This window comes from Sinocyclocheilus rhinocerous, unplaced genomic scaffold (assembly GCF_001515625.1).
Source record: "Sinocyclocheilus rhinocerous isolate Xijiao unplaced genomic scaffold, SAMN03320098_v1.1 scaffold1373, whole genome shotgun sequence".
Taxonomy (NCBI): domain Eukaryota; kingdom Metazoa; phylum Chordata; class Actinopteri; order Cypriniformes; family Cyprinidae; genus Sinocyclocheilus; species Sinocyclocheilus rhinocerous.
In genome coordinates, this window is record NW_015641107.1 from 392,750 (window position 1) to 402,553 (window position 9,804).

A 9,804-nucleotide genomic window follows, 5' to 3' on the forward strand; every position below is an offset into this window, starting at 1 on the left:
TTTGAAAATATTTGTATTATTTTAATATTTTATTAGTTTTCTTCAATGTTCTTAAATGACTTAAATACTGCAATTGTACCGCTCACCTTTACTTTTCTATTTCAGGCATCTTGAACTCTGTTCCCAACCCCTACTGATCCGTTGAATGAACAGATAGCATTTGGGATTAGCAAACCTCCTCTTAAGTGATATTAATGTCTCATGGTCATTCACCAGTGGACCTTGTGAAAAGCAATGAAAGCATTTGGGTAATTATGACTGCCAAACACATTAGCATTCTCTCCAGCAATTTCCTCCTACCAACGCCCTAACATCCCCCTCCCCCTCCCCCGCCCAAACTACACCTACCCCTTCCCTTGTTATAGATTGTGACCGGCGGTAAGAAATGCATTATTCATATCGGCAATGTCGTCCGTTGATGGATGGTTGTTTGAGAGGCCTGTCCGTTAAATAAATCAACAAATAAAAATGCTAATTCTCACATTTTCAAGAGGGAGCCACTGGATATAAATGAAGCCTAGATTCAAGTTTCAGGCTTAAAAGCAAAAGAACATTAAGCAGCTTGATCTATTATGATGTCATGAAATATTTGTAACAGTTTTTTTTATTGTGAGTAAATGTATGTAGTTGCATACTGACATTCATTGAGCAAGTCTCGTAACTGGCTCTGTAATCACTAGCAAATGAAACATACCTGACAGATAAAGTGCAAATGTTGTTTGTGTCTGTTAGTTATGATCATAATTCTTGTAACATAATATTTATTGCAAATTAATTTCATTAAGAAAACTCCATTTATGCAAAATAACAGCAACATCAAAAGTGAGTACTCCGAAACATTCAGTGTAAAATTGCAGGAGTGAAATGAGACATGATTATGTATGTATTACTGGAATATGGGTTGACAAGTTAACCGTGCAAACACGGTATAAGAGTGGAAGTCTACATTAACTGTTTTATGCTATCGCTCAAATGCAGTTGGGTTTCAAGAATCGGAAATGTGCAATGTAGTGACTTCTCACTAGGGCTGCATCTGGAAGTATCATGAGGGTGGCCACAAAGAAGAGGAGGAAAATTAGAAATGCTACCATGGCAACTAACTGAAATAAAATGTTGACATTCTAAATTACCTAAAACTGAAATAAAAATAAAGCTAAATAGATATAAAAAAAAATATATATAGATATAAAAAACTAATAAAACTAACAAAGCACATAACAAAATTAGTAAAACTTAAAAAGAAATCTGAAAATATTAAAAGTATTAAAGCTGATTGAAAATATTAGTTAACATTACCAAAAATAACACAGCATTGAAATCAATTGTGAGTCGAGTCTCCTGTGCACTTGATATGTTATGTGGAGTTGCTGCCTATGTTGGTTGTTTCAGATCAGTCCCTTGTGAAGAACCTCTCATACATGCAGTAGACAGCAAGACATCTCTCTAGGGTTTGGACCAGAGCTCTTGTGTTTGTCTGATGGCAGTAGGCAGAGCAGCCAGTATAGTATAGCATATGTAGGTTTGCTAATGGTGAATGGTTACTGCCTCCAGAGTCCAGGGTCAGAACTGTCCTGGGTCCAGGTGGTCTATCTAAGGACCAGCTTCTCAGAGGTCCTCGCAATGTGTGAAGTGAGATCAACTGGTCTGTAGTCCTCAGGGAACCGGGGGTTTCCGATCTTTGCCAACGGAACAATGCAGGATGTCTTCCAGAGCTAGGGCACCTTCATCAGTCCCAGCACGAGGGAGAACAGGTGCTCAGGAACCCCACCGAGCTGGCTGTGTGAACATGTGTTCAACACTCTGGGGATCAATCCGTCAGCCTCAAAACTCATCTTTACCTGTGCAGAGATTCACCAGCTTGCTCTTCAGTTCGCTCAGTCCTCACCTGGTCAACAGAAATAGACAGTGGGAAGGTGGGAGAAGTTGGCATAATTTTAGATTTTAAAGGGATAGCTCTCCTGAAAGTGAGTTTGTCATCATTTGTTCATCCTCATGTTGTTTCAAACCTGCAGGAAGAATGTTTTGGCTGCCTTTTTTCTTGCAATGAAAAGTGTTTGGGTTGTAAGCCTCAAAAATGACAATTTACCATTGTAAATGTCATTGGCAAAATCCAGTTATTTCAATAAGTGATCAGTAATTTTGCGTGGGGGTAAAATATTTTCCTACGCTGATTTCGCAATGGGTTCAAGTTGGTCACACGGATTCATTGCCTTGATCAAACAGAAAGATTCTTGGTTTGAAAGTGACTTCTGTCTTCATTGCTTTATTGCTAAATTATTGACAGTTGACTCTTTTGCCCGTGAAAGTTCTCAGAAATGACTGCACCTTAAAAGTAGTCCATAAAAGTAATTTCTATATTCACTATGTTCTTCTGAAAATAGTCCCTTAGTTTTAATTTTTTAATAGTTTTAATTTAGTCTTAGAACTGTCAAATGTCCTTTTTAGGTTTTATCATATTTAGCCGAACTATTTATTTTTTTTGTCAAGTTTTAATTGACAAAGTCTAACAATTTTAGTCTAGTTTTAGTCAATGAAAACTCGTCATATTTTAGTCATGCTGCATAATGGTTAAATTTATAATCACAATTATTTTGCTCAATTTTGATTGCGATTAATGTTCATGATTGTTGTCATTTGAGAAATTTCATCAGAATTATTGCACTTTCACCTATAAGCACAATAAATAGAATATCAACTCATACACATGGTTTATTTTCCCTTATCTAGTTTCCTGATTTATTTTTTATTTTCATTTTTTAAACTACATTTTAGTCTCGTCTTTTTTCGTCAGCAATATTGTATGTTGATATAGTCACAGTTTAATTATGTTGGTGTCATCTTGTCTTTGTCAAGGAAAAAAGGTCATCAACAAATATTTTTCATCATAGTTTTCGTTAATGAAATTAACTGTTGGTTTGATGTCAGTGACGGTCAGTTATGAGACACCCAAGAACCAATGACATGATGTCATAAATGTCAAATTTGGCCATATGATGTACCATATTTGAATGCAAGAATACTGTTATTGAGTGACTGATTTACTACCTCTGTTCCAAAATCTAGTGTGATTGCTTATCCAAACAGCATTTTAAAGCATTATAACTACTCTTTTCAACATAAGGTTAGGCAAAAAAGGTAGGCAGCATTAATATCTTAATATTTCTTAATAAATTCAAGATTTTTTCTGGTGAAGGCATTGCTAGAATGCATTGCGTCAAGCTCAGTGAAAAAAATAAATCCAATATGATGGGCAAGATGAGATTTAAGTGCATATATTTCATTTAATGCTGAAAAGTACACAACAAATAGGTCAGTCTTATTAAAAGTAACTATTTTATCCTTATATGAGGAGTTGCTGTCTCTATTAATTGTTCCAAATCAATCTCTGTTGAGGTTCCATCTCAGGTAGAATGTTGTCTTAGAAGGCAGCTAGGTTTTTAGAACAAAGCTAATGTGTTTCCTGAGAAGTATGGAAGTTTGACATTGACAACCTTTAATTTCTATTTACCTTTCTGTGGAAACATTTAGAGGTGTAGCCGATACTTTGATGATTTCAGACCCAAAAAGTGTCAGACACGAAGGAAATAGTGGATGGCATGTGTCTCAGCGTCCTGTATAATTTTAATAGATAAAAAAAATCAGTAAATTCGACTGTGGAGACGTGCTGAAATGGCGTTTGGTCTCGTACTGTATCGCGTACCTTGTCAGTGTCGTGCGCTTTGCTTGGCCTTTTGTTGGGATAAGTGTGTTCATGCGCCAGCAAAACAGTGTAAAGAAATAGTCTTTGTGAGAAGCAGTCAATCAGCAGAAGTTAAAAGCAGCTTGTAAGTTAATCACCGCTATCATGGCTGTGAAGCAAATACTGCTTTCATATGTCAGAGGCACTCAGTGGATGACACCGTTTTCTGCCTCTCATAGGAGCTGAGATCCCTCAGACACACACACACACATTTCTGTACGAATACCCACTCATCCCCTCTGCTGCATGGATGCAAATCAATGCTGTTTAGAATGAGCAGTGAATTATGTTAGCAGCATCAGTGGAGCGTGCTTTAAGAATTCATGTTTCATATCTGAAATGTGCGCGTCTGTATTCGATGAATAATTTATTAAGCACCTGGACTGAGGGGTTGAATCTTTATTAGCTTAATCTTTGTTTATTTATTCTTTTATTTATTTATCTCCTTGCTCGGCGCTCAGTTTTCCTTCCAAACTAGGAATCTTCATATGCACCCTAAGGCCACATGTTTCAAAGCCTGTGAACTCTGTTGTCTATTCAGACAACAACAATAATGTTGTTTTTATGTAGGGGAATCTGAGGATGTACAGCATTCTGAGTGATATGTAAATTGTCATGCTTATATCCCATTTGTCCGCTTCTGTTTTGGTGTATAAAACAACTATATGACATTTCCGCTTAGTCCTGTTTTTTTTTTTTTTTTCATTGTTAGGTTGGACGACTCTTTGATTGAGCTGTTGGACATTTTCAGCCCTGCATCCAACCCAGAAAGGTACCGAATCAATCAGTCATCACGGAGGAGTTCCGTTGCCCCTCAGTCCTCTCAGAAGACCCTTCTCTCTCATTTTGGCCCCAGTCGGTCCTCTATGCAAGACCTGGAGGAGAGTGAGATCTTAGAAGACATCTTTTTCATCTGTTGAAGGGTTATAAAGGCGATTCAGGTTGATTATTGGAATAACTGGGTTTGAATGATCATTAATTATTCATGAGCTCTTAATTCTGCCTTTTAAATGTGTTTAGTGTCTTGAAATAATTATGGTCTTAATTTTAAGATAATAAATAAATGGTTTATTTTTGCCTTAATAAAATGTTTATTAATAAATGGTGTTGTTTATTCAGTCACAGATGGTTGGGCAGCAGCTCCATTAAAGTCCACAGGCTTTCCAAGGAACTAACTTGGCAACGTATACGTTTAAAGAGCTTCTCAAGAACAGTTGCTGTGATCTGTAACGTGTATCCCACTGTCATCGTGAGGAAATGAGAAATTCTCGTAAGAGTGACTAGTCATTAAGATGTATTTCTAGGCAGTGCTGTGTTTTCCACAATAATCACTGAGCCACTGAGTTTTCTGCATATATTAACAAATTTTTTTTTCTACAGGGCCGTTTTTAAAGCCTCCCCTCACTTTCCTATTCCCCTGCTTTTCCAATATACACAGCATATATGCTTTGATACTTCAAACTCGATCTGGGAGCATCAGTATATGCAATGGGATTCAGCCAAACATCGCTCCAGGGTTATTGGTCTAATTTGCTCTGAAGTGTTGTAAAGAAAGTTTCAGAGATGCGCCCGTGTGTGTGTGTGCATGTAAACCCTCCGCCTTTGAAGTGGTTTCAATGTACATCAGTCGTGCCACAAATCCATAAAAAGAGAGAAAGAGATAAAAACAACTCATAAAAAGGCTTGTATAGACATACAGCAGGAAATGGGACAAGCATAATGCTGCTTTATTCTACACTGTGCTTTATTACTGGGCTTAAGCGGAAACGCGTCATTCAGTAAAATTACAAAAGATAGTCTAGGGACCAGAGAAAGGTGGAGTTAAGAACAGGGCAAGAGCTGCAGCAGTACTCCGACTGCTAATACAACTCAATCTCATTGTGATAGGCTTGGCATAAATCCACAGATACCACCCAGCACGCTCAAATGTGCTCAAAATGTCTGAATTTTTTTTTTCTTCTTCTCTTTTTTTAAACCCCATTTTAATGCATTGTTTCTTGTAAATCCAGACTCTTTCGGATGAGTTGCTGAGAGTCTGATGGATTAGTGCAGTTTGTCTTCCTTTTTTTTTTCTTTTTTCTCCAGTGTTTGAAAAAGCAGTGAAGCAAATCGGAGTTCTGACAGACGCATGGAATCGCAGAACAGAAGAAAACAGCAGACAGTTCTAACAGGTGCAGCGAAAACTTTTGACACCAGTCCTTCATGAGTTCTACATTCTCCATAAAGGATTACCCTGATTCTGCCAGTTGCATTGTTCCATTGTGTCTCACAATACAAAAACATGTAAAAATATATATTTTAAAAAGAATCGTTTAAATGACAAAATGATATTCGGTGCAGTTACAAACAAAAAAATTTCAACCATTTAAATGATAAAAGTACATATATATTAGTATTTTAAAATGAAAAAAAAAAAAAAAATGAACAAATGACATTTGAAAAAAATGAACAAATGAATACATAAATAGGCAAATAAGCATGTTGGCAGCAGTTCTGAAAGTGACATTAATGTTCGGATCAAATCTAATTGGCTCTTCTTACGTTCCATAATACCTTACAACCATACTGCATCTCTAAGGGCTAGACTTTACCTGCTTTAATTCAGTTTCATTTTTTTTGTCTCTAAATTTTCTTAGTCATCCAGTCCTTCTAGATTGAAGTAAAAGACTATAAAATATGCAAACCTATATACAGAGGAACAGAGCAAAAAAGAGAAAAAAACATTTACAGTATATTCAGTAGTTCATGTATATACTTATATATATTTATAATAAAATTTATGTTCTGTCTTGTCGGTTTTGTCAACTCTACATTGCCAGATTGCTATGTAAACAGTTGCAGCTGAAACGGTTAACATGGAGGAAGATGATGAGCGCGAGACAGATGGTGTGAGACCGAGAGGGAGAGAAAGACAGGTGACACTGAAATCCAACAGACGGAATGCATATTCTTGCAAAAGATCCTGGAATACCTGAATGATCATGTGTTGGAAAGATCTAACGTTAGAAGGCAAAATACGACATTCTCGGAACCTGTCTGAAGACGCGTCGATTCAGAACTGGATTCCCCTTCGAAATGAGGTGAACGGACTACTGCTTTTTACCCTCTATACAGACGCTTTACTCTTAGGTAAAGCGAATTAACCAGCTCTGAAATTATCATATATTTACAATAGTGCCATCTTGTATAATAGGTCAATCGAAAAGCATAACCAAAAATCGTACAAGTCCTCAATTTGCAATAACAAGAAATTCAAAACTCGCGTTCCATCCTCAATCCGCGCGCGGGAAAACCCCTCGAATCAGTCTGAACGCTGAAGCAGCACATGTAAACACGCAATGTGATGCGGATTCTGACACTTGTGCAAAACGTACATAATGCCCACTTCATTGTAACCGCAGAACGTCGAGTGGGTGTAAATCGGTAAATGACGGTGTCAAGCTGCACAGGTTTGTCATGTCAACAGATATTTGAAGGCTTTGCTGTTAGCTGTAGCTATAGTAGTATTCTTTTTATTTTGTAAATAAGGAGAGTGTTTCCGTTGTTTTGACATCATCATCATAATAATAATGAATGGCTGCTAGCGGTGTTGTAGCACAGTGCTGCCAGGTGCTCGGACGCACTGCTGACGATTCGACGGCGCATGCGCGATCGCGGTTCGAAAAACCGCCGGGCGTTCGTTTAGAAAGCCGGCGCTCGGTTCGACTGAATATTTGCGAATGTTTGCAGAGGCGGGAGGCAGATATGTCCGTATTCTGTACTATTTCGTAATGATCCTGATTCTCATTAAACTCTCTTACGAGAGGAGTCCTTTTTGCATTTGTAAGTAGCATATACACATATGTACACAAACGGAATCAGTGTTCATACCCGTGTGTGTGTTGGCGGATAAGAAACGTTGTATCGGATCGAGAGGAATGCCTGCAGACTGCAGCTGCCGATTTGAGATCCTTCCCAGTGGTAAAAGTCCAAAGCAAAGCAGTGGTTTCAAACACCAGCTTAAATCTACAAAAAAAGTACAGCTCTACATATTGAATAGCCGGTTTCTATATATACACACATATAAAATATATGCATATAAATACATATATGGGTTTTGGGATTAATATCGTATGTATCCATATATATGCTGTACAGGTGCATAAATATGAATACATATTGCTTGAACATCTGCTATACATATTGTATGTATGTACGTTATATATAAACAGGATTGTTTATCTCAAACCTCTTTAAGATGGTCTCTTAACTACAAGGTCAGGACATAAGATAGAAAAGGTAAGGCTGCATTATGGAACAACCCTTCCCATGCACCCTTTCTCTCACCACAGAGAAAAACTAGAAGAGAAATAAAAATAAATATTCTTCATTTTGAGCAGTAATTGTAAACTAGCGAAGTGAACGGCCTCAACGGGCCATCGGAAATATTTCTGCCAGTATTTAAAAAGCATATCAGCAATCTATATGTATGCATTTATGCATATAGTCATACATGTTCTTTTTATACATATATCTTTTTTTTTTTTTTTTTTTTCAAACTCTTAAACCAATTGGCACAGCAAGAGATGCAGTGGTCCGATTATGTTACAGGTACTTTTTTTTTTTCTTTTTTTTTTCTGTTTCATTTGTGATAAAAAGGTTTGGTCATTTGGTCCCTACACAACTAAGGAATGACAGGTAAGTCTCCCAGCGGACGGAGGCTGCGGTTTGTGGCAGCCGTTGCCCCTGGAAACGGACAGGCACTCCAAGAAAAAAAGTTGGCCATCCCGAGTCGAAGCAAGTTCTTGTCCTGAATTGTCACATCCTTCCAAAAAGTTCTGTCTTTCAAGTTTTTTTTTATTTTTTATTTTTTATCCGTTTTGTTGGTTTCTAAAACAGTTATTTAAAAAGTTTTCCCAAAGATGTGTTCAATATTACATGATTCCCATCTAAAAGTCTATCTTAGTTGTAAAAAGTGTTTTTTTCCCATACTACTTATTCATAGATTCAGAGCCTTTTGAGGACTTACATTGTTTTTCTTTTTCTTTTTTTAAATATATATATTTTTTGTGTTGGTCTTCAGTAGTGTATTCTGCGGTCCTGCAAAAGAAGGGTTCGTGGGTTCGAAGAAGGGAGTACGGTATGGTCCAGTAACCCCGCGGCTCCCCTGAGTTAAACACTGAAGTCCAAAAAGATCCATTGAGCCTGGTGGTGGTGGTGGTATATCATGCGGCTACATCCTCCTCATGTCCCTCTTCAGCTGTACTGTATCCCCAGCCCCGATGATCTTGATCTGTTGTGTTTTCAAATACAGTTGGCATGTTTTCAACATGTGTTCCAGCTCTATAAAACCTAGCAAGGAAACACAAAAAGGATGGAAGCATTTAAAGACATGAAATGAAAATTCACCCCATCTAGTCTGAATGCATGTTGTTGATCTTATTGTGAACAAATCATCCATGCATGTGTTTCAATGTACATTTTTTTTGACCCTGTAATGTTTAATCAATTTGTCATAACTAGATCTTCCAGTGAAAACATTATACTTCTCTGGTGATGTGCTGTTTCATTGTTACTTTAAAGACCACATCTTGCGGCTTTTAGTCCATGCCTGTTAGCTTCGAGTCCATCTGTTTCTGGTGCATTAAAGTTGACAAATATATTTTTTTAATATATAAAATGATCAACAATGTTAATGTTTTTATAGCAATTGTGGTTTTATTTGTTAATAATTATTAATGCAATTAATTAATTAGTCAATTGTATATAATCTATAAATATAATTTATTATAACAGATATAATATAATTATATTTCATTTCTGGGAAAATGGTCCAAAAATCTTGTTCACATAATTTTGCATAAAGAGCGACTATACTAAAGTTAATAATTTTTATATTAGTTATTGTTTTATTTTTTAATTATTAATACAATACATTTTTATTAATAATTATTATATTAATTTGTTATAATATAATTTATATAATTATATAATATAATTATTTTTCTGTTCTGGGAAAATGGTCTAAATAAAACTTATTTGTATAAATAATCACATTTTTGCATAAAAAGCTATACTAGCTATTT

At 36.4% G+C, this 9,804-nt stretch overlaps 1 protein-coding gene and 1 pseudogene across 1 annotated transcript in view; one reads left to right on the forward strand and one right to left on the reverse strand.

Annotated features, from left to right (window-relative positions):
- The window catches only part of LOC107754637 (protein hinderin-like), a 32,429-nt pseudogene extending 27,661 nt beyond the window's left edge, over positions 1-4,768 (forward strand).
- A 3,478-nt stretch (positions 4,769-8,246) lies between these two features.
- The window catches only part of LOC107754641 (CUGBP Elav-like family member 4), a 90,497-nt gene continuing 88,939 nt past the window's right edge, over positions 8,247-9,804 (reverse strand). The window contains exon 10 of the mRNA XM_016571180.1: positions 8,247-9,070. The gene's annotated coding sequence lies outside the window, so the exon portion shown is untranslated. The remainder of the gene's footprint in view (positions 9,071-9,804) is intronic.